The 23,346-nt window shown below is 46.0% G+C and overlaps 1 protein-coding gene across 3 annotated transcripts in view; it reads right to left on the reverse strand.

Moving 5' to 3' along the window:
• The window catches only part of RASSF8 (Ras association domain family member 8), an 808,051-nt gene that overhangs the window by 210,998 nt on the left and 573,707 nt on the right, over positions 1 to 23,346 (reverse strand). Inside the window, exon 1 of one of the 3 annotated variants that reach the window (XM_069628477.1) lies at positions 10,131 to 10,251. The exons of the other annotated variants lie outside the window; for them this stretch is intronic. The gene's annotated coding sequence lies outside the window, so the exon portion shown is untranslated. Of the gene's footprint in view, positions 1 to 10,130; positions 10,252 to 23,346 lie in introns of those variants that run through there. 3 annotated transcript variants of the gene reach the window in all.

A 23,346-nucleotide genomic window follows, 5' to 3' on the forward strand; every position in this document is an offset into this window, starting at 1 on the left:
AAATCAGAATGCGTGTTGCATTCTGTTTGACTCTCGCCGGGTACTAATATATCATAAGTAAGTGTAAGCATAAATAAACACAAGAAGAGCCAAAAGGGCCGAAGTGGTGCCATCAAAAGCAGCAACATACCATACCAACCATAATTCTTTGTCCATTACATATGACCCATTATGCTTTAAAACACTCCTAAATCCGCCTCGGCGCTCCTTTACACACCTTCCAAACCCACAGAGTTAATGTTAATATATATGTTTTTATGGTACCTGGAGGCCTGGGGTGTCACAAGCAGCATTTTGTAGGTGTGGTCAAGTCAACGAAGCTTTTCTAGCTTACAGAACACAACCCCACGTGATTTCAATACCATAGTGCAGGTTTCTGCAACTTGCAGGCATACAGATATTGTGCACTTTTGACTAACATGATCCTGATCACTTAACCATATTTACTATGTCTGCAAGTAGTTGCAGTTACAAAAAATCGGACAAGGCAAAGTATATAGACCCCTGCCTACGCGTAGTATGTGGCGCGAAAACCCGCGAAAATCAATGTAAATTTGAGGTTCAATGTTAGGACAAAACTGGTTTAAAATGTAACGAAAACTATTTTAAACCTAACATGTCCGTGCTCTGATTTCTCCACAGGCTGCCTTCGGGGACCCCGCGCGCCCCTAAGGACCAGGGCACGCAGCTTCTGATCAGAGGGATTCGTCAAGACCTACGTTTTATATCCGCGTTCCTTAACTGGGAGTTTTTGTTTAATTGTACTTGGAAAACACTGCAACCACAAGTACACACCACAGGCGCATCCTGCAACATTCTATCAGGTGTTTGTGGCTGCCTTTTTCTGAACGCCAGACAAAAAATAAAACGGTTCCTTTGAAGAAAGGTTTTCCCTAAAATAGTTTGAGCATTAATAATTACCACATTTGTTTACGTAACCGCCTAATTTACAATCATGAAAAAAAGCTCAGCGCAATGTTTTGTCATAGTAATTGGGATTTCTAGCACAGACTGCTACCATTTGCTTTTTCTCCAGGCACTCTGGTGGATCTGAAGGAGAGGGGTGTGGGTTATGTTAGTAGTGGGCTGAGGGGGGATTATTATCCTATAGATATAATTCTCTTGGGATGTCTGTGTATTTTGGAATGGATCATGTGCACAGCCATCCTTGCGCTAACACCTGGCTAAGATTCGGCATGGGTAAAGGAAACATTATCACGGTACAGCCCTTGGATGGCAGTTGACCTATGTTGCAGCCATGTTATCCTCACATCTTAAACCTGACGAAACAGCATGTATGGTTCAATGTTACAAACATTTTAATGTTAGGTTGCGTTTTGTGAAAAATAAAATGAGAACCAAGCTAAGTGCACATTGTCTACTTAGAGATTGGAGCATATGTTAATGTTAATGTTAAATGACATTTGTACCGTGCACTATCACCACCGAAGTGGTACCCTGGAGCTCTGGCAGCTCTGAAAAGGGAACGGAGGGGGAGGGGGGGTTAGTGTGAAGGAGCTGGAAAAGTGCAAGAGAGCAGTGATATGCTGTTGGCGGCTTCAGCCCGGTGGGTCCGTTGGCTGTGCCTGGGGTGTTTTGCAGCCGGTAGTCATTGTGTACTGTTGTGCGAGTCTATGTGTGTTTTTGTTTTGTTGTTGCCATGTAGTGAAGTTTGTGCGGTTTGCTGTGCTGTAGGTTTGTGGTTGTGTTTGGTTTGGAGTTTGAGAGATGTATGCTGAGGGGGAAATTGTTAGTGCAGTTGATTAGTTGGCATCTCTATCCCGACTTGAGGCGGTGGGTTTCTGTATTCTCCCCAGATTGGTTTCGGTAGCACCCCTATGCATCTGTCATGATCTGAGTCCATCCAGCCTTCAAGGCCCCTTTTACATCTAGCCCCCTCCTCCTCCTCCTGCCTGCCTCGCAGCGCTACCTATCTTCCCTTCCCACTCATACAGCCACTGCACCTGCCTACGCCTACGTATCCTGACAATTCCAACCACTGTGGTACCCGGTGGGAACTAAGGGACGAGTGCGTATGTTGGGTGGGATTAGGCAGGGTTTGTTGATTCCGTCTCCCTGGGTGTCGCCTGTGTTACACTCTACCCGGTGAGACTTGTCCGGGTGCCGTGGGAGCTTCCCAGTGGGTTCTAGGAGCTGTCCGTGTCTGGTTTAGTCTAGTCATTCTTTTTTTCTGTTTCCGTTTTCAGTTTGAGTCTGTGGTGTTGAAAGGCCAGGTTTTTAGTAATTTCCTAAATTTTAGGTGATCTTTGGTATTTCTTATTTCTTTTGGGATGTTGTTCCAGGTTTTTTCAGTTAAGTGGTAGAAGGAAGTGCCTCCAAATGTTTTCTTGAGGTATGGTTTTGGTTCCAGGCGGATTTCGTTGCATGACCTGAGGGATCTAGTAGGCTTGTAGATTGTTATTTTCTTTTGTAGGAATTCTGCTCCTTGTCCGCTGATTGCCCTGTGCGTTATGCACATTGTTTTGAAGGTGATGCAATGTTTTATTGGGAGCCAGTGTAGAGTTTTTAGGGCAGGAATGATGTGTTCTCTTCTTGTTAGTTTGAGGAGTAGTCCTGGAGCTGTATTTTGGATGCTTTGTAGTTTCTTCAGGAGGTATTCTGGTATTGCGAGGTAGAGGCTGTTTGCATAGTCGACTTTTGACATGATGAGGGCGACGATAGTGAGCGTTTTGTGCGTGAAGGAGAGGAAAGGTAGGATTCTTCTTGCCGTGTGGAGGAGGAAAAAACATTTCTTGACAGTTTCATTTATTTGTGGTTCTAAGGTTAGGGAGATGTCCATGAGGACCCCCAGATTTTTTACTACCTTAGATGGTGATGGTGCGTTTCCCATTTCAGTTGGCCACGGGATGGCGGTTTGGTTTTCTTGGTCTTTGGATATGATCATGATTTCTGTCTTTCCTGGGTTGATTTTCAGGTTGTTGGCAGTCATCCATTTGAAGACTTCTTTTAGACATTCGATTAGGGTTGCGTGATCAGCTTGGGTGTCTTTGATTTTGTAGATTTCAGTATCGTCAGCGTAGTTGTAGCATGTGATGTTGTATTTTTTGAAGATTCTGATAACCGGTGTCTGGTAGATGTTGAAGTACAGTGGTGATAGTGAGGATCCTTGTGGCACTCCACAGTCGTTAACTCTTGGAGTGGATCTGAAGGGTCTGATCCAAAAGGTTTCTTTTCTGTCCGCTAGGAATGATTTAGTCCAGAGTAATGCTGTGTCAGTTATGCCTATGTCTTCTAGTCTTTTGGTTAGGGTGTCATGACTAACTGTGTCGAAGGCTGCGGAGAGGTCGAGTAAGGATAAGGGCTGAGGTTATGTTTGAGTCTGTGTTCGTTTTGAGGTCATCCCAGATGGATAGTAGTGCTGTTTCTGTTCCTCTTGCAGATCTGAAACCGACTTGAACTTGGTCTAGCAGGTGATGTTTTTCTACGTGTTCTTGAGTTAATTTAGACATGTAGGTTTCCAGGAGTTTTGCCGGATAGGGTATGTTGGAGATTGGCCTGTAGCTGGAGAGGTCTTCTACGTCGCCACCTGTGTTTTTCAGAAGTGGTTTGATATATGCTGATTTGAAGATCCTTGGTACATTTCCTGTTGCTAGTGATTGGTTCAAAAGGTTTCTATAGTATTCTGCTGGTGTTCCTTGAGTGAGGATTGATTTGTAGATGTCCGGGGGACAGGGATCCATGGGTGATCCAGCTTTCTTGCTGTGTTTTACCAGCATTGCGAATGCCTCTGCTGATATTTCAGGAAAGTTTTTGAGTTTGTGTTGAGGTTCTAAGATAAGATTGCTCGGTAGTGCGTTGTAGTCGATTGGTATGTTCTGTATGGTTTGTCGAATGTTATTGATTATTTTTTAAGTGGTCTGCCAGGTCGTTGCATAGTTTCTCTGAGGGGGTTGGGGTGTTGTCACAGCCTGGTGGGTTTCTCATCTCTTTGATTATGTTAAACATTTCTTTGAGTGTTGGTGGCATTGGTGATTCTGTCATCATAATGCCTTCTCTTTGCCTTTTGAATTTCCTTCTTGTATGCGCGGATTTGTCTGTTACATTGTTTTTTTGTCTGAGTTGTATTCTTTCCTCCATTCCAGTTCCATCTTTTTGTTTTCCTTTTTCATGGTGCTTAATAGTGGAGTGAACCATTTTGCCATTGGTCTTTTTTTTGATGGGGGGAATGGTTTTTCTGGGGCAATCTTGTTGATTGTGTCTGTAATCCATTTGTGTAGCAGTTCCGCTTTCTCGTCTAGGTTCGCCAGCTCTAGCTCTGTAGTTGAGGGTTTGGTTAACTCCAGTTGTTCGAATAGGTTGCTTTCTTTGACGTGTTTCCAGTTTCTTTTTGTGGTGGTGGTGAGTTTGGGAGGTTGGATGTGGACTTGAGTAGGCAGAGTGATCACGAATGGGATAGTGAGATGGTCACTCCACAGTATTTGTATCGGCGGTGCCGTGGTGAGGAGTTTATTTTTGGTGAAAATTGCGTCAAGGGTGTGTCCTGCCAAGTGTGTTGCCCCTTTGACCAGTTGTCATAATTTCATGATATTGAGTTGTTCGATCAGTGAGTTTTGGGAGTTGGCGTGACTGTCTTCAAACCATATGTTGAAGTCCCCCAGGATGATTAGGTGTTTGTGGTTGATGGCTATGTTGCAGATGGCTTCAACAAAGTTGTCGACGAAGGTTGCATCATATGTGGGTGGTCTTTAAACCAGGATGAATGTGATGTTGGTTTTTGGGCTTGCTGTTAGGTGTATTGCAGTTGAGGATGTTGAGCGGTTTGTCTTTTTTTATTTTCAGGTGTCCTTTGAACGCTATTGTGATTCCTCTTCCTTTTTTGTTTTTCCTGTTTATTTGGAGGCATTTAAAGTTGTTTGGAAGGCAGCCCTGGAGTGTGATTTTGTAGTTGTTGTCCAGCCATGTTTCTGTGATGAACAGATTGTCAATGCCGCCGTCATCGAGTAGAACCAAGATCTCTGTTGAGTGGTTTGACATGGATCTTGCGTTTATAAGACTGCAGTTGAGTTTGGGGGTGTTGTTTGGTTTGGACTTTCTTGTTGAGGTCGTATTTTGACAGGGTTTCCTTCCTGGATGATCTCTTGTTGAAGTGTAGGTTTTGGGGTATCAGCGTCTTCGAAGAGTTCTTCTAGGTTGTGTCTTGGGTTCTTGTTTTCATCAGGTTGTCTTCCATAAATTGTGGTTGTTGATTGGAAGTTCGCATCGGTTGTGTGTTTGTTGTTTCTTGAGTTCTTCGTTCTTCTTCTACGCGTTTGTGCTGAGTAGACTGATGTTGCTGCTTCAAGTGTTGGGCTGGTTTGTACTGGTGACCGCTTGTCAGCAAGGTAAGGAGTTAAGTAGAGGGATTTTTCTCTACTCTCAGCGATGGTTCGATTCTTGTTCTTGACTGCAGGTTTGTGTTCTGTAGTTGTGGTTCTTTGTTGCTGTTCCAGAGTGTTTGTTCTTTCTTCTTTTTTTCTTTCCCTTGGAATGGGTCGTTTGCGGGGCATTATAGATAGAGAGTTGTTTAGTCTTCGTTTGTTGATGTCCGATTGGTTCTGCTTTGGTCTGGTTGTCTTGTGGTGTAGTAAGGGAGTGGAGGCCGTCCGCTAACAATTGGGTCCTGTCTGTGGGTGGTATTTCTGGCTGATGTAGCTGACTCGTTCAGTCGCCGTCTTGAAGGGGTAGGGGAGGTGGTTGGGAGTTATATAGTTGGTTTTTATTGGTGGCTCTCAATGGTGTCAGTTACCCTATACGCGATTCACTGCAATGGACAGGCAGTGTCGGTTTATGAAGGATTTGTAATAGTTGAGACTGATTTTGGGTGAGCAGCTAGAGCTTAAGCCTGAAGAGGTGATAGTTCCTAATCGGGGTGTTGCTCCCCAGCAATTCGCTGGTTGGTTCTGTCTCACTTCAGGGTGAGTTGGTTAGCAGGATAGGGAGACTTGTTTAGAGGTCTATGAGATTTGAATATCGTACTATGGGGCCCGGAAGTAGAACCCTTACTAATAATTGAGAGACCTGGATTGTGGTACAGGGCCTATCGATGCGATCTAAATATCGCACGATGCAGTGTGGGGACAGAATCCCTATTAATGTTGGAGACCTGCACAGTGGGCGAGGAGTCTATCGATGCAATCTAAATATCGCTATGCAGCTTGGAGACAGAACCCCTACCAACCTGAGAGACCTGTATAGTGGGAGAGAGGCCCACCAATGCTATCCCAGTATCACAAAAGGCAGTGTGGACCCAGAACCCCTATAGAATTAGAGAGACCTGTATAGTGGGAGAGAGGCCCACCAGAGCAATCTAAATATCACACAATGCAATATGAACCCAGAACCCTTATAGAGTTAGAGAGACCTGTATAGTCAGAGGGAGGCCTATCAGTGCAATCTAAATATCACATAATGCAGAATGAACCCAGGACCCTACCTAAATTTGAGAGAGATGTATAGTGGGAAAGGGGTCTATTAATGCATTCTAACTGTCACACAATGCAATCTGGGGACAGTACCCTTATTGAATTTAAGGGACTGCACAGTGGGAGAGAGGCCCTTAATGCAATCTGTATACCACAAGGCAATATGGACCCAGAACCCCTATAGGATTTGAGGGACCTGTATGGTGGGAGAGAGGCCTATCAATGCAGTCTGAATATCACACTACGCAGCCAGGAAACAGAACCCCTACCAGATTTGAGAGAGCTGTGTATTCAATCTGAACAATACTCAGTGCAGCCTGAAGCTAGAACCCCTATTAGATTTGAGAGACCTGTATCGTGGGAGAGAGGCCTATCAGTACACTCACAACATCACACAATGCCCTGTCCAATTGGAGAGACCTGTATAGTGGGAGAGAGGCCTATCAATGTAATCTGAATATCATACAGTGCAGCCTGGAAACAGAGCTATCACAGCATCACACAATGCACACAATGCAATATGAACCTAGAACCCCTGTTTAAAAGATTAGAGAGACCTGTATAGTGGGAGAGAGGCCTTTCAATGTAATCTGAATATCATACAATGCAGTCTAGAAACAGAGCCCCTATTCAATTTGAGAGACCTGTATAGTGGGAGAGAGGCCTATCAATACACTCACAACATCACACAATGCAACGTGGGTCCAGAACCCCTGTCCAATTGTAGGGACCTGAACAATGGCAGAGAAGCCTATCAATACTATCACGGCATCACACAATGCATTATGAACCTAGAACCCCTGTTAGAAGATTAGAACCTGTATAGTGGGAGAGAGTCCTAGCACTGTAATCTGAATAATATGTGATGACCTGTATAGTGGGAGAGAGGCCTAGCAATGTAATCTGAAAAATCTGTAATCACAGCATCCCATAATGCAATATGAACCTAGAACCCCTGTTAAAAGATTAGAGAGACCTGTATAGTGGGAGAGAGGCCTATCAATGTAATCTGAATATCATACAATGCACCCTTGGGACAAAGCCCCTATCAAATCTGAGAGACCTATATAGTGGGAGAGAGGCCCATCAATGCAAACACAACTATCAATGCAGCCTGGAAATAGAACCCCTATTCAGTTTGAGAGACCTGTATAGTGGGCGAGAAGCCTCTCAATACACTCACAACATCACACAATGCAACGTGGACCCAGAACCCCTGTCCCATTAGACAACCTGTACGGTAGGAGAGAGGCCTATCAATACTATCACAGCATCACACAATGCAATATGAACCTAGAATCCTGTTAAAAAAGAATTAGAGAGACCTGTATAGTGGGAGAGAGGCCTATCAATGTAATCTGAAAATCATACAATGCAGCATAGAAACAGCGCCCCTATCAAATCTGAGAGACCTGTATAGTGGAAGAGAGGCCTATCTATGTAATCTGAATATCACATAATGTCATATGGACCCAGAAGCCATACAAAATTAGAGAGACCTGTATAGTGGGAGAGAGGCCTATCAATGCAATCCAAATATCACAATGCAATTATGACACCAAACCCATGCTGAGCTTGGGAGACCTGTATAGAGGGAGAAGGTCTAATCCCCCTGTGTAATGTTGGTTTGCTAAGTGGCTAGGATTCTGGGTAGAGTTGTAGCTCTCCCCTAAACCAGGCCACTCCTACCTTACTCGTCCTTGTAGTTGATGGTTGACGGCTGGTCACTGGGGGATACCGCTGACCCTTCCCGGAGTGACTCTGGTGGAACCACCCTTGTCCCTGGCTGCGTGGGCAAGTAATCACTGGAGGGGGTGGGTTAGGGAGGCGGGAGTAGTGAAGTTGGCGAGGGGGAGGTGAGCGGAGTACACTGGGCAGGGGGAGGGGCACACAGAGGCAGAAATGAAAGTGAAAGGCCAGGGAGAGAGATACTACCGTTGGCCTACCGGGCTCAGTGATACAGGAGTCAGTCACCAGGGGGGAGGGCCACTCACCTGCACGGCCCGGATGGTAGTGGCGTGCAGGTCGAGGTGGGAGCTACACACGGGGGGAAGGCAGCCTATCAAGGCTGGTGGGAGGAAGCGAGGGCGGGCACTAGGGGAGGCAGGAAAGGACACGGCCTGCGCTGGGGGCACATGGGGGACTGGAGGGCTCTAAGTGGTAACGGGCAGAGGACTCGAGGCCTAAGGGGGCTGGGGGCTCACCCACTCACCTGCACGGACCGGATGGTAGTGGCGTGCAGGTCGAGGTGGGAGCTACACACGGGGGAAGGCAGCCTATCAGGGCTGGTAGGAGGGAGCGAGGGCAGGCACTAGGGGAGGCAGGAAAGGACGCGCCTGCGCTGGGGGACACACAGGGGGCTGGGGGGCTCTAAGTGGTAACAGGCAGAGGACTTGAGGCCTAAGGGGGCTGGGGGCTCCCCCACTCACCTGCACTGCCCGGATGGTTGTGGCGTGCAGGTCGAGGTAGGAGCTACACACGGTGGGAAGGCAGCCTATCAGGGCTAGTGGGAGGGAGCGAGGGCGGGCACTAGGGGAGGCAGGAAAGGACGCGGCCTGCGCTAGGAGACACCAGGGGGGCTAGGGGGCTCTAAGTGGTAACAGGCAGAGGACTCAAGGCCTAAGGGGGCTGGGGGCTCACCCACTCACCTGCAAGGCCCGGATGGTAGTGGTGTGCAGGTCCAGGTGGGAGCTACACACGGGGGGAAAGCAGCCTATCAGGGCTGGTGGGAGGGAGCGAGAGCGGGCACTAGGGGAGGCAGGAAAGGACATGGCCTTCGCTGGGGGACACGCGAGGGGCTGAGGGACTCTAAGTGGTAACGGGCAGAGGACTTGAGGCCTAAGGGGGCTGGGGGCTCACCCACTCACCTGCACAGCCCGGATGGTAGTGGCGTGCAGGTCGAGGTGGGAGCTACACACGGGGGGAAGGCAGCCTATCAGGGCTAGTGGGAGGGAGTGAGGGCGGGCACTAGGGGAGGCAGGAAAGGGCGCGGCCTGCGCTGGGAAACACGCGGGGTCTAGGGGGATCTAAGTGGTAATGGGCAGAGGACTCGAGGCCTAAGGGGGCTGGGGGCTCACCCACTCACCTGCACGGCCCGGATGGTAGTGGCGTGCAGGTCGAGGTCGGAGCTACACACGGGGGGAAGGCAGCCTATCAGGGCTGGTGGGAGGGAGCGAGGGCGGGCACTTGGGAAGGCAGGTAAGGACGCGGCATGCGCTGGGGGACACGCAGGTGGCTGGGGGGGCTCTAAGTGGTAATGGGCCGAGGACTCGAGGCCTAAGGGGGCTGGGGGCTCACCCACTCACCTGTACGGCCCGGATGGTATATGACCATTCTATCACAGACGGATGTGTCAAATATGAAGATCTGTCGCCATTTCTTTGTTCCCAAAATGCCTTTTGATTTCATGCCAAGCAGGCTGGAACACTCACTGGTGCTTTTTGTCCCCTTCCTCACAGTAGTAATTTGAAAGAGTGCAAAAAGGAGTTTTGCAGTGTGTTCATCTTGGACTGATGACCTATCAGAAAATATTGTATATGGTTATTCTAGGTTTTTATAATATGCTTTCCACAGAAAGAGAAGTGTAGCATGCTTTTTGGGATTCAAATATAGAATAGAGGTGATCCTTAAATAAACAATGTTAGTACCATTAAATAATGGCTTTTTTTGTTTCAATTGCTGGTCTTGAAAATAAACACAGCTTCTCACCATCAAGATATATGTGATTTTTCTCTGGTCATGCAGCTGTCGGCAGTGACTGGGATGCCGCTAGCAAATGTACGCCTGACGACGCGACTCGCAACGTAGGAAAAGACAAAGACACAGATGGAGATGGAGCTAGGGAGAAAGAGAGCGGAGAGAGAGAGAGAGAGAGCTAGATCAGTGTATGATACCGTAGGGGCAACTATTATTAAAATAATTAGGCAGAGCTTAAAACTGGTGCTGCTACTCCCATCACCTTAGAAAACACATAAAAGGATGTCATGCTGCATGCACTAGGGACGACCCGTAGACAGGAGAAGCATTATTGTAGTGGTTGGGTCATAATTTCTTAAGTAGCCAGACTGGAAGAAAAACAATGTTATTGCGGTTGTATACGAATTGTTCGAACGACAATTGTTCGAATTACAATTGACCTTTGCACAATTGACCGAATTGTGAAGGTCAATTGTTACATATATGCGGGGGGAAACCCCCCAACACCCCCATTTTATATATATATATATATATATATATATATATATATATATATATATATATATATATATATGCAATTGTGCAAAGGCCAATTCGGATCCTTGACATTCGGTCAATTCGGTCATTCGAACAATTGTGTGAGGGATAGGACTCATCTCTTGATGTATTATTCTGTATTCTGAAATGGCAATAACCCCTCTGAAAAATGTCATACTCAAATGTACTAAATGTAAATATGTATATTGTTCTCATGCTGTCACTTACGCCAGTCCCTTCGCCACTGTCCCCAGTCAATGTCTCATTACACTACCTCTACATCAACTCGTACATTTTCTTTCATCCATCGATTTTTTATTATAAAGGCACCCAACATGGGGACTGCCTCGATCATATGTAATTTCTTGCATGTGCATAATTTCTGTTAGACATCACACCACAACACTAAATAAAAATACAAATAGCAGCTTTGAACCTATGACTGTCATTCTATGTTACACGCACAGCATTTACAAAGCGTAGCATCTACCATTTTCGTAGCCTCTTGGCACTGACGGTTGTCCATAGATTGCAGCAGACTGTGGTCAGTTTGTTTTGGAGTTCCATATGTGGGTGCATCTTGTGACTACATGAACCCTCCTCTACCCTTATTCAGCCAATAATGATCTGCTATTTATTTATTTACATTTTTGTACCACACACACGTGCCTGTAGGCCTCAGGGCGCACACATAACTAGACGAGACGAACAAACAAGCAGTGAGAGAAGCAGAGAACAGAGAGAACTCAATCAGAGCTGAGATTGAATAGATGTGTTTTAATGGCCTTTTTGAAAGAGGCATAGTTGTCAATAAGGCGCATGGGAGCAGGAAGAGAGTTCCAGAGAAGAGGAGCTTGGACTTCGAAGCTTGTGCCGCCAAAGCGAATCAATTTAACTCTTGGCTGGATCAGCGTGGGTGCGTTGGATGAACAAAGATTTCTGGTGCACGTCTTGCTCTTAGTTCGATCCGATAGATATACTGGGCAAGAGAAGGATAGGCACTTGTGAACTAGAATAAGGACTTGGTGAGATATTCTTTGCCTGACTGAGAGCCAATGTAGGGTTTTCCTGAATGTAGAAATGTGTCTGCAATGGGTAAATGTGGATTTCCTTAAGGGAAGGAGATGGTGGGTGCTGTAGAGGGGTTAGACCACATAGCATACCTCTACACGGTATGTGGGTCAAGGAGGTTAGTTCAAGAGTTTAGGGGACAGTTGTCTGTTGAGATATGTAGTGGAAGGGTTGTGTACTGGGGAGTGTGAAACAATTCTATGTCCAAGCACCAGGGACAGACTGGGCCACACAACTGTCTCGGGCACCAATGAAAAAGTAGCCCACTATTGCAAATGGCTATACATTCCTTTTGTGAACACTGTTTGAATAGTACCCAAGGGGGAGTTTTTTGATAACATGTGATGGAAATTGTGCATTTTAAAGAATTGTACTCAGCAACACTGGTCAAAACCATTAGTTGCATAGTGGAGTAACTCATCAAACAGGCCCACACTGGCCAAACAGGTGGCCCACTTTAACCAAAAAAACGGGCTCACACCAGCATTCTGTGTTTTTGGTTCGGCCATGGGCCTATTGCCCTATTGCCCAGTCCGAACCTGCCAAGCACGCAAGCAAGTAATGAGTGGTGTACTATATTTCTTGTCTTGAGTGGTTTGTTAGCTGTTAGGATTTTAATCATAGCTTTGAAGAGCTACACAGTCAGGCTGGCTTTGATTGTGATGGGAAGGGGGTACCAATGGAGTTAGGTTAGTAGGGAGTACAGCGGAAGTGAGAGGAGGCACAAGAGGGCCATGGACCAGTAAGTGAGTGCAGAGGAGGAGAGGGATATGATATGATATGACATTTATAACACGCCTATACACAAGTGTTTCAAGGCGCAAGGAGGGAAGGGAGAGGAAACAGTGGGAGGGCATAGACAGCAATCTTGCTAGGCCTAGTGACATTGAGATTGCGAAGTGCAGGGGAGAGGGGAGGGGAAAGTACCTGGGGGAGGGGAGGTTGGGCAAGTGCCGGACATGGGATCAAAACAACAGGTAGTGTGGCCAACAAGTGGCACGTGCTGGGGTTAAAGTGCAGACAACAGGTGTCTAACAAGTGCAGTTAAGGGGATTGTAGGGGTGCAGATACAGACCACAAGTGCAGGGGTTCCCAGGAGGCAGTGCAAGAGTGTAACTGGGCGGGCAGGGACCTGGGCCCAAATTCTGAAGGTAACCAGGTGACCAGTGCAGTATCAAACAGGAGATCAGCAGGGAAGAGGAAGGGAGAAGGCAGAAGTAAAGAGGAAGGTCTTGGGGTGCTTCTGGAACTGGAGATGGTTCTGCTCAAGTTTCAGAGAGGCAGGGAGGCTGTTCCAGAGTGAGGCGCCAGCTGAGGAAAGAGACCTGCCCCTACTCGTTGCTTGGAGAAGCGGCTGACCCTCAAGGAGTTGGAGGTGGAGGAGCGAAGAGCTTGAGTAGGAAGATATTGCCAAAGGGAGAGTTGGAGATATTTCGGTCTTAGGCACCAGAAGGCCTTGTGGACAATGCAGAGGATCTTGAACTTGATCCTTGCAGCCACTGGGAGCCAATGGAGAGATTTCAGGGCTGGAGAGATACAATCCCTGTGCTTGAGGCCAAGGACAAGTCTCGCAGTCCTGTTCTGGATGAGTTGTAAAGAACGGAAAGTAGAAGCAGGCAGATTTAAAAAGAGTCTGATGCAGTAGTCCAGCTTAGAGAGAACCAGAGCTCTGGAGACAGAGAGGTTCTGACGGAAGGTGAGGAAAGGAAGAATACTTCTGAGGAGGTGCAGCTGGTAGTTTGACTTCTTAGAGACGTCAGAGATGTGAGGAGAGAAGGAGAGTGTGGAGTCGAAGATGACCCCGAGGTTCTTAGCCTCAAAGGTGGGAGCAGGAAGAGGGCCAAGGATGGCCGGCCAGAGAGTGACTGGAAAGGAAGGTGCAGGTGTGGCGATGAGGACAATCTCCGTCCTACTGGCATTAAGGCAGAGATCATTGGCGGTACACCATTCCTGGATTGCAGACAGACAATCCTGGATGAGAGAGGGAGAAGAGGCGGCAGATGGGAGCCTGAAAGCGAGCTGAGTGTCATCCGCATAGCACTGAAGGTTGAAGCAGAGAGCAGCAATGCGGTGAGCAAGAGGTGTCGGTTATTGTTTGAAAAGGCGGGAAGAAAGGTTAGACCCCTGGGGAACACCACAGGTAGAGAGTGAGATTGAGGAAGGAAGGACCCAAGTTGAACCTGGGAGGGTCGGTCCGAGAGGAAAGAGGTCAGCCAGGCCAGGGCCTGATCAGTGATACCCAGGTTATCACAGAACTGGTTGAGCAGGATGGCATGGTTGACAGTGCTGAAAGCAGAAGAGAGATTGAGTAAGATGAGGCAGAGGGGTGATTAGCATCAAGGTTAGAGAGCAGGTCTTCACGGATATTCAGGAGAGCAGTTTCTGTCCTTCTGGCTGCTCTGAAGCCAGACTGATGGTCAAGGAGACAGCCAACAGATTCAGTGTGACGATTAAGCTGGGAGATGGCCAACTTTTCCAAGAGTTTGCCCAGGAAAGGAGTAATGGAGATTGGGCGATAGTTAGCAAATACTCCTACATAAGAAAAATAGGCAGTAAAAATATTCTCAATAAAAAATAGGAAACAGACACATATGAGCCACTTGTTTACCAGGTTTTCCCCCACGCATCTCGATGGATAGGTGTGGACCAGTAGTGCATGTAGTGCCACAAGAAGAAGCCCTATTGTTATTACTGCCCGATATGAGGTAAACATGAGTTTTTTTAATGTGCATGAATAACTTGGGGCTAGATGTTTGCGACAGCGACACCCAAACAAGAATTGATTCTTTCACCATAGGTTTGCATTATGCTTGCATTTGTGTATCGGAATCACGTGCATGAATAACTAGTTGCAAAGAAATATTTATTTTAAAAACACTTAAGTTTCACAGTTGAAACATATTTTTACTCACAGATAAAAATACTGTCATTAGGAAAGAGACTTAATTTTGTACTCCTTCGAAAAATAATTGTACCCATAACTTTGAAATATAGAGAGTAAAATACTCCCACTTCAAAATCGTATCTGTCTGGAGCACTGACGGGAACTACCAAAATAAAAGAAATGTCCTATAAAAAGTAAAACTTTAATGAAACTGAAAGGACAGACAAACTATTAAAACACTAATGACCCAATCATGTGCAGAGAACTACAGAGATTGCAGACTTTGGGAGAAAGGGGCAGCCTGGGAATGGAAGAACAGGGGTCTACAAGTAAATAGTCTTGTAGTAAAGCCAAAGAAGTTTAAGAACGATTCTTTGAGGCATAAAAGTGGTTCTTAAATGCCAATAGGGCCCATAGAAAAAGGCCAGGTGGACAGATCCCTCACGCTCTGAAACACTTGTGAATGAGCGCGATAGAAATAAAATATCAATATCAATATCAATTTATACCTTGTTATCTTCTATCCTGGTATAAGTGTTGAGCTGGGTTTCTGCCCACTATCTGACGTGTCGAGTTGGGTTCGAATTGACTTGGGAAAGGCAGGCGATGTTACTCAGCTCGAAGGCTCTATAAGGCCTCAATGCGAGAAAATCAGAGATTTGGTTTCAGCAGTGAGCTGGCTTGACTGGATCCAAAAAAGCAGTGTGTTTCGACAAGCAGCAATGAATCCTGGCTTGAAGAAGCTTGGGACAACCAGGTGATGCTTGGGCTGGCATAGATCAAAGGTGCTTGATTTATGCTTGAGGTTAAGAGAGCCTTACAGACAACTCCATTGAGTCTTTGCAATGGCTGCGTAGGATGTCTGAAAACAGTTCAAAGTTGCAGAGGGAGCCAAAAGGCAGCTTCCTTTTGTCTGTGGGGTAATGTTGGGTCCCCAGGTCCCTGAGGAAAGGCAAGTTCTTTGTCTGCCTTCCTAGCAAGGAAGATTGTTAATGTTAAGGGATATTTGTACCACGCTCTCTCACCACCGGAGTGGTCCCCTGGCGCTCTGGTGGCTCTGAAAAGGGAAGGGGTGAGTTAGTGGGAGTAAGCAGGAAAAGCACAAGAGAGCGGTGATGTGCTGTTGGCATCCTCAACACAGTTAACACTGTTCGCTGGACTTGGGGTGTTTTCCGGTCAGTAGACGTTGTGTGCTGTTGTGCGAGTCTATGTGCGGTTTGTTTTGTTGTTGCGGTGTAGAGAAGTTTGTGCGGTTTGTTGTGGTATAGGGTTGTGGTTGTTTAGAGTTTGAGAGGTGTATGCAGAGGGGTGAAGTTGTTAGTGGGTTGGTCATTGACATCGCTATTTAGAAGTGATGTGTTAGATTTCCACGTTCTTACTAGATGTGGTGCGTGAATATTTCTGTATTTCTATCTAGATCGTTAGGGACACTTGCAGGGCTTGCCATTTCAGCTTTTGCCACTTCCTGTGTACCATTGTTCAACAGGAGTCAGGCTTTTCCTCTAGCAGGTCGCTTCATATGCGCCCCGGCAACGGGTCTGCACCATACTTGGAGCTTTGTGTCTTCAACCAATTGATGGAAACTTTAGGCAGCCTTTACCCCGACAAGGTTCCAGTGAAATTATCTTCAAGTTGGCCCAAGAGGATTCCAAGATGATTCTTTAAGATGGTGCTTAAAGATGATTCCGCAAAGGGTTCCCAAAGATGAGTCAATTCCATCCCCTTTGATAGAATTGGTCCATTTCAAGCCTTCTGTAAGGGGCCAATCCTTGCTGCTATAACAAGGTCAATGCCTTGTTATGTGAACTCTCAGAATGCCTTGTCTGCAGGACTTTAGGGGGTCTCTGGAAGGAAGTGGGGGCTAAGTCATAATCAAGATAGCTGCCTCCTTCTCCGGTGTAGAGGTCCTCTCCCAGCTAAACTGTCCTTCCCCCATACCTGTGTGCCTCAGTTCAAGAGGTCTCGAGTAATTATCTCCCTTGTGTAACCCGAATATGTTGCAGAGGCCCCTTTGAAGCGCCCACCCCTCCCCTCCCCTCGAGGAGGTGTGTTCCGTTCTATTGGGAAGTTGTCAGAACTTCCCAGAAGCGAGCAAAGAGCTTCATGGGAAGGCCGCCATACAGATGATATACAAAAATAGCTCTGCAGTTGCAGGCCACATTGGAAATCAAGTGGATAGTTTAATGACATTACATTGGCTGCTAAAAATCCTATCCTATTGGTAAGGACCTACAGGCCGTAGCCTGGTCTACCTTAATCCCTCCATGGCTTCCTAAGGATTCTCTACTTTCCTGATGCCCCACAAGGTGTTCCATGATCTTCTATAGGGTGCCGGTCTCCTCGCTGTCTCTCATGCTTTCTTTCAGTCCTATATCTATTCATGTCCTTCTTATCTCTCCCTCAATTCTCCTCCCTACTCTCCCTTTCTTCTTCTCGCACTCCTCTCAGTCCCTCTATATCTCTCTCTCGCTCCTTCTACTACTACTCTCCCCAGTTGCCCTCTGCCTCTGTTCCTCCAATCTTCCTGCACTCCTTCTCTCTCTATCTACACTAGCCCTCTAGTTCGCTCTCCTCTCTCATCCTCTGGTTCTTCTGTCTTCTTACAGCCCTCCTCTGTTATGTTATGTTATATTAGACACATTTATAGAGCGCACAAACACCCGAAGGCACCCTGGCGCTTGGATGAATGCAGAGCTACCAATAACAAATTAAAACACAGTTGTTTTGAGCAAACGCCGAAAGGTAAAGTGATCGACTGTCATCCGCAGTGACAAGGGAGTGGCATTCCAGGCCTTGGCAGCAGCCACAGAAAACACACGGCTGCCCGTAGAAGTCAGTCTAAACCGGGGAACCTTGACCAGAAAAGCAGAGTGAGAGCGGAGACAGCGCGTAGGTACGTAATAGGGGAACTTTTCTTGAATATATTCTGGCCCAAGGCAGTTGAAAGCCTGATGTACCATACACAAGGATTTGAAGAGTATCCTCTTTTCCACCGAAAGCCAGAGGAGCTGCCTCAGCAGAGGGGTAATGTGGGCTCCAATAGGGGGCAGGAGGATAGCTCTGACAGCAGCATTCTGCAATAGCTGTAATCGATGAATCACATATCGGGGCTGGGCAAGATATAGTGAGTTACAGTAATGTAGACCACTCAAAACAAGTGCTGCCACCACCGGAGCACAGCATTTTTCCTGTATAAAAGGGAGGACATTCCGGAGTATGCACAGCTTAAAATGACCACTCTTAAATACTGCCGCAACCTGCGTGTCCATCGCAAGGGACACCCATCGCTACATTCTGTAGCTACAACATCTTTCCTCTCTCCTATCTTGGAACTCTCCCACTTCACCTATCTCCTCTGTCACTCACTCACTCACTCACTCACATCTTTTAACTCTCTTCCTCTTTCCTAACTCATAAGCCCTCTCTCTACTTCTACACGGTAACATAGATTTTAACAACCTAACTTTCTCACCTTGCACACTGGTACCATTCTCTTTCATAACCAACACTTCACCTGCATTTGTCTACAACAGCTCCCCAAACTTCTTAACCCTCTGCTTCACCTTCCGCCTTCCTCCTGGTCTCTCGGTACCCCACTACACTTCTTGATCTCTTCAGAACATCCTTCACTTGTTTTTATGCAGGTTGAGATTTTCCCAGTTTCACCTGATTTCTGGGGCCAATCAAGTTCTTTGCTTTTCCCAAAATGCTGGTATTTCCCACCACCTTTTTTCATTTGCCAGTGTCCTTATAATCGCAGTAGCTCTATCAAGTTGGCATTGGCGGGTTCCCTTGCTTTCTCTCTGCATTAGGGCTTTGAATTTCATGCCATTAAGTTGCCTTGAATGGGAGCTTCTGGTTCAGCATCTTTATTTCTCTTCTAGTTTGGATTGTTTTCCGACACATTGGGTTCTGGGTATTGCAGTCCTAAATATGGAAACAGATTAAACTGGCCATAAAAGAAGCTGGCAGGTATCATGTGATTGACAATGGTACTCACAAGCACAAACAAGACAAACTCAGGGGGGTCATGGTCTGTACCCCCCGTAACTCCCTCAAACTGCCTCTGGGGTAGGATTGGTTCTGTCATATGCCCTGGTAGGCCGCCTGCCTAGGTCGGGATGGATCCCTGTTTCCCCCAGACAGGGCCAGGCACCTGACCCTGTCATAGAGAGAAAACAAACATCATTTCGCATAGCAAAAATAACAAAGGCTCAGGACTACACCCTCGCAGATGTAATTCCGTAACAGTTTGCTCTCAGGAAGCAAGTTGCTCTTAAATCCAGAAGGCAAGCATTAACTTCGGATGTCAAAGATCGATGGAATGGTTATAGGTCATGTAAAGTGCAGATCACAAAGCAACAGCAAACTCAGCTGCCTGTAGGCACTGTAACCCAAGAAATTGGGAAACACAGGGAAGCCTTTAGCAGAAAGCAAAATTTACAAAGCTTTCCTGAAAGTCTGAAAATGGAGTACAAGTCAGATTCAGTGAAAGGGAGTCTCACACCCTGGGGCTTGGAAGGAAATTCTAACTGGAGGCATCTCAAGGAGAAAAGGACCAACAGTGTTAAGTGTAAGTGTGTAGGCAGAGGAGACTAATACACCGGCGGGGCATTGTTGATATAACCTTTTATGTGTCATGAAAATAATAGAAAACCTACCTTTCCCTAACTCTAAGAGGGGTTTCCCTTCCTCAACTAAAATACTATGGTTCTGGTCAGGATGTCTCTATAAATGGATAGTCCACTATCCTGTGTCAAAAGGCCTACTTCTGTCCCTCACACTTATAACTAAAATAAAGAAGTAGTGCATCTCCCTTCACCAGGTCACAATCCCCTTCCAAGTCCCAAAACAGAGTTCCCGGTTGTAATGCCAACAAACTGTAAAGTTCTCAATTCAACTAAAAAGGTAAAGTTCCAGTTCCAACATCAACATCCCTTAGTGCCCATAGTTGCTTCTTCACTATTGGGTTCCTGGAGAATGGCTCCCTTCTTTAGGCATCTTATTTGTTAGTTTTCCACCACCAGGGAGAGTGACTCCCTTCCCCTGGTCTATGTGTTCCAGGAGAAGTCCTCTCTACTCCTGGTACTCCAGCAGCAGAGTGCTGCAAAACCAGGGGGAATTACTCCCTTCCCTAGACTTTCCATATTATGGTTTTACGTAGTTCAACAATATTAAGAGGGCATGACTCTCTTACCCTGATTTCAGTACTTCACAAAAAGTAAAGTATTGTTAATCCCCCAACCATCTCCATCAGAAAGTTCACAATGTCTATATCCTAGGGGAAATTACTCCCTTCCGCTGGCCTTCTTTGGCTTTGATCTCACAGTTCACAACACCAGGGGGAATTACTCCCTTCCCCTGGCCAATTTCACCAATTTCGGTTGGGTGATATTGTATGTAAATATGTGCTCTGTAAAGCGCTCTGGATTAAGGCGCTGTATAAATAACACATCATTATCATTATCTTATCTCCTGGTTTCACAGTTCACACCACCAGGGGCAATGACTCCCTTCCCCTGGACTTTCTTATATACTCCAGTCAATGTGGGTCCCAGAACCGTATCACATTTCCTTTGGTGATTTGTTTTGGCAGACATGGTTCACTAGCCTACCAGGTACTGCAAAAAAAAAGATGACTAGTGATGCTCTTTCTTATTAAGGTGTGGGTCCCAGACCCTCCTCTCTTCTCTGTATTTTACTTTTGATTGACCTGGTTTACTCTCCTGCAAGGTACTTTTGTTTAGAGTATTCAACTGTGCTATATATGGGTTCCAGACCTTTGGTTTGAGGTTTCTCTTGTCCCCTCTTCTGACCCCTACCACCCATTTCCCACTGCTTCTGTGGCACTTGCAGCGGCTTTATAGTGTTTCAGTCGGGGAGGGCTGTACATCTCCCCACGACCATGCCATCTGACTGCTTCCTGCGTCAGGACTCCTATTTCCGCAGCTCTCCAGTTGGCCTGTGCACTGGGGACCTGGTAGGGACACCTTGGTTCCTCTTCTCACGTACCGGACAGTAACCTCTCCTTCTTTCCACATTGGACGGCTTCCCAACTAGTGGTTCCTCCTGGGTAAGTCCTTCCTCAGTCTTTATTTTGAATGGGTGATGGAGTCTAGGCCACTCATTCAAGTTTGAATGAGGTTTCGTTATGGCACTCCTTCTCCTCCTCGCAGCTCCTCTTACTGAAGTCAGTCAAGTCATCCCTACTCTTCCTCATCACAGTGACTGCTGCCTCATCAATCCCATAGACATACATGGAATAGTGCAACATGGAGGCATGTGGTATGGGACAAGAAGGGTGTGAAGGAGTTGAGTGGAGGTCTGGAATATTGCATTCTCCCCTTTGGCTCCTCCAGCTGAGTACCATCCCCATGGTGACTATCGGGTAGCAGCATCAGCTTCCTGGCCTCATGGGATGGGGTTCCCCCCAGGGAGAAGTGAAAACATCTTGGGATTCATTAGTGGACAGAGGCACAAATTGGGCAAAAGATTTGAAGAAGCTAACTCATGTAAGCAAAGAAGACAAGGAAACTGGGAGCAAGTGCTACTCGCGAGGAAGCTGCAAAACAGAGAATGTAATGATACATTATTTGTTTTGTGTAGACCACATTCAATATCAACTTTACATATTTCCTGGACAGTGGGGAGTGAAGGCTCCTAAAAGTTGTATAAACATGTTAGTCGAAGAGATAGACTTTCATGGGCTTGTTTATAGGATATATGGGTAGAGATCATGAACTTTGTGTATGATCCTGTGGCTTGCAGCACAAAACCTTGCAGAGGCCATACATCCAGAGGCTAATGTAGCCAGGAATAGGTGCTGCTTGAAGTGTACCCGTTGGTCTGGCACACCATTTATATTTTACAGGGAATGACCCATGGAAGGCATTTTTACTTGAGGCAGGATATTCTGGCACACAATCATGGCCTTCATTGTAAGCTAGTGGAGGATCCTAAGTATAGGCGTGAGAAACTCTCCACCAAGAGGCCAGACATGGGCAGTACAGATGCATTCTGAATATGATTGCAATGCTTTGGTCGGTGCTCTGATTTTCTGTTTTGTTTTAATTTTGATAAAATACAATGGCTTGATGTCTCATTGAACTGTGCATTCCAGTGCTTTAAGGTATGCAGAGAGGCATACCCAGAAACACACCTATATGCCACGTCGAAAATATGAAAACTCTGGAGCAGCATCTTTTCGAATGAAAAGAAATGAGATTGGATCACAGGTTGTACCGCTAACCCCTGTTTAAGAAACACGTAGTTGGAGATGAGGAGAATGCAACAATGACATATTCAGGCCGCAGACATTGCAATGTGTATTGATATGATATGATATGATGTGTCTTTTATAACGCACATGTACACTAGTATTGAACTATGTACTTGTTTGATTACTTTTCTAGTAACTGAACGATGTAATGAGTTTTACTGAATGGACTTTAGGACGATATGTATTTCGATGTATTTTGGTGGCTATTATTTTCATGTGATTCATGGGGGCACGCACTCTAGGCCATTAAGGGGTCGTATCCTGACTCCCACTAGAGAGAAGCAGCACCGGCTTCTCTTCTTTTTTCTTTGAAAAAAAATTCAACCTCAAACTTCAAGAACATTAAAAGTATAATAAATTAATATTATGATTTGAAGGAACCTGTGCTTATACCACCACATGAGGCCACCATGACACTGCATGTTTTCCCCATACACAATGCATTCAGTAACATGATGCCTTCACAATAACGCACGCAATACACTGTCCCATAATTGTAACTACCTCGAATAAGTTCTTCAGTGTTGACCGCCTAAAAAGTTGACTTTAACAAAGCACTTTCTCCCTAAAACCACAATTTCATGCTGCATGCACAAAGTCCCCAGTTTAATGTGCATCATACAACTTTCCTTGAATAATGCATTTAGCATGTCGCAAACACGTTTTAAGTATATTGTTTCCTCTTTAATGTCAAAGCATAGTACCCACAGCCATAGCCATATTATAATTGAAGGTAATATTCATTGACATTGAACAGTGTGTGGCGAACCAGAAGGAGGCAACGGGTCTTGGTTTATTCAAATAAAAGGAAAGGCCCTGCCTTCTAAAACAAAACAAAAACTAAGGGTGCAGTTGTAGTTCAAAATAGAGTCCAAATTCCTAATTACTAACTGTATCTAACTCTTTAGAAAAGCCTATCTAAAAAAAGGAGGCTTGCGCAACAGCCGCAGCATGGGCTTCTGTTTGCCCGGCTCTTGGAGGACTTAACTCGGTCTAATAGTTCTTTTAGTATATCCCTGCACAGCATCCAGTCCTCTTGCATAGTTTGGCGATTAAAATAAAAGTATCTTTAATACAGTTCTTGTGTTCCCCCTCTCTGGTTAAATCCCTCCAGGATCAATTAAGCTTTGACCAGTAGTAAACATCTCTCCAAGATTATGTGTGCATGTATTGTCCTTTATCCCACCTTTTGTGGCACTGGGACTCCCCAAAGTCCGGAGGCTTTGTGGTAGGAATGTAACCTCTCAATTCAAGCACCTTTGTACATTTGTTGGCTTCGCCAGCCTGGATAAAGATCACACGTATTCCTTTGACTCTCTGGTGAACAGGACATGTATCCATAAGATTCTCTCACTTTCTACTGCGCACGGCTTTCCCAGCCTGCGTAGATAGTGTTTGTGTTTCTTTTACTCTCTTTACATGGGGTTGCATGCCTGTTCCATGCTTTCACGCTCACA

This window comes from Ambystoma mexicanum, chromosome 12, assembly GCF_040938575.1.
Source record: "Ambystoma mexicanum isolate Mex_15411 chromosome 12, UKY_AmexF1_1, whole genome shotgun sequence".
Lineage (NCBI taxonomy): Eukaryota > Metazoa > Chordata > Amphibia > Caudata > Ambystomatidae > Ambystoma > Ambystoma mexicanum.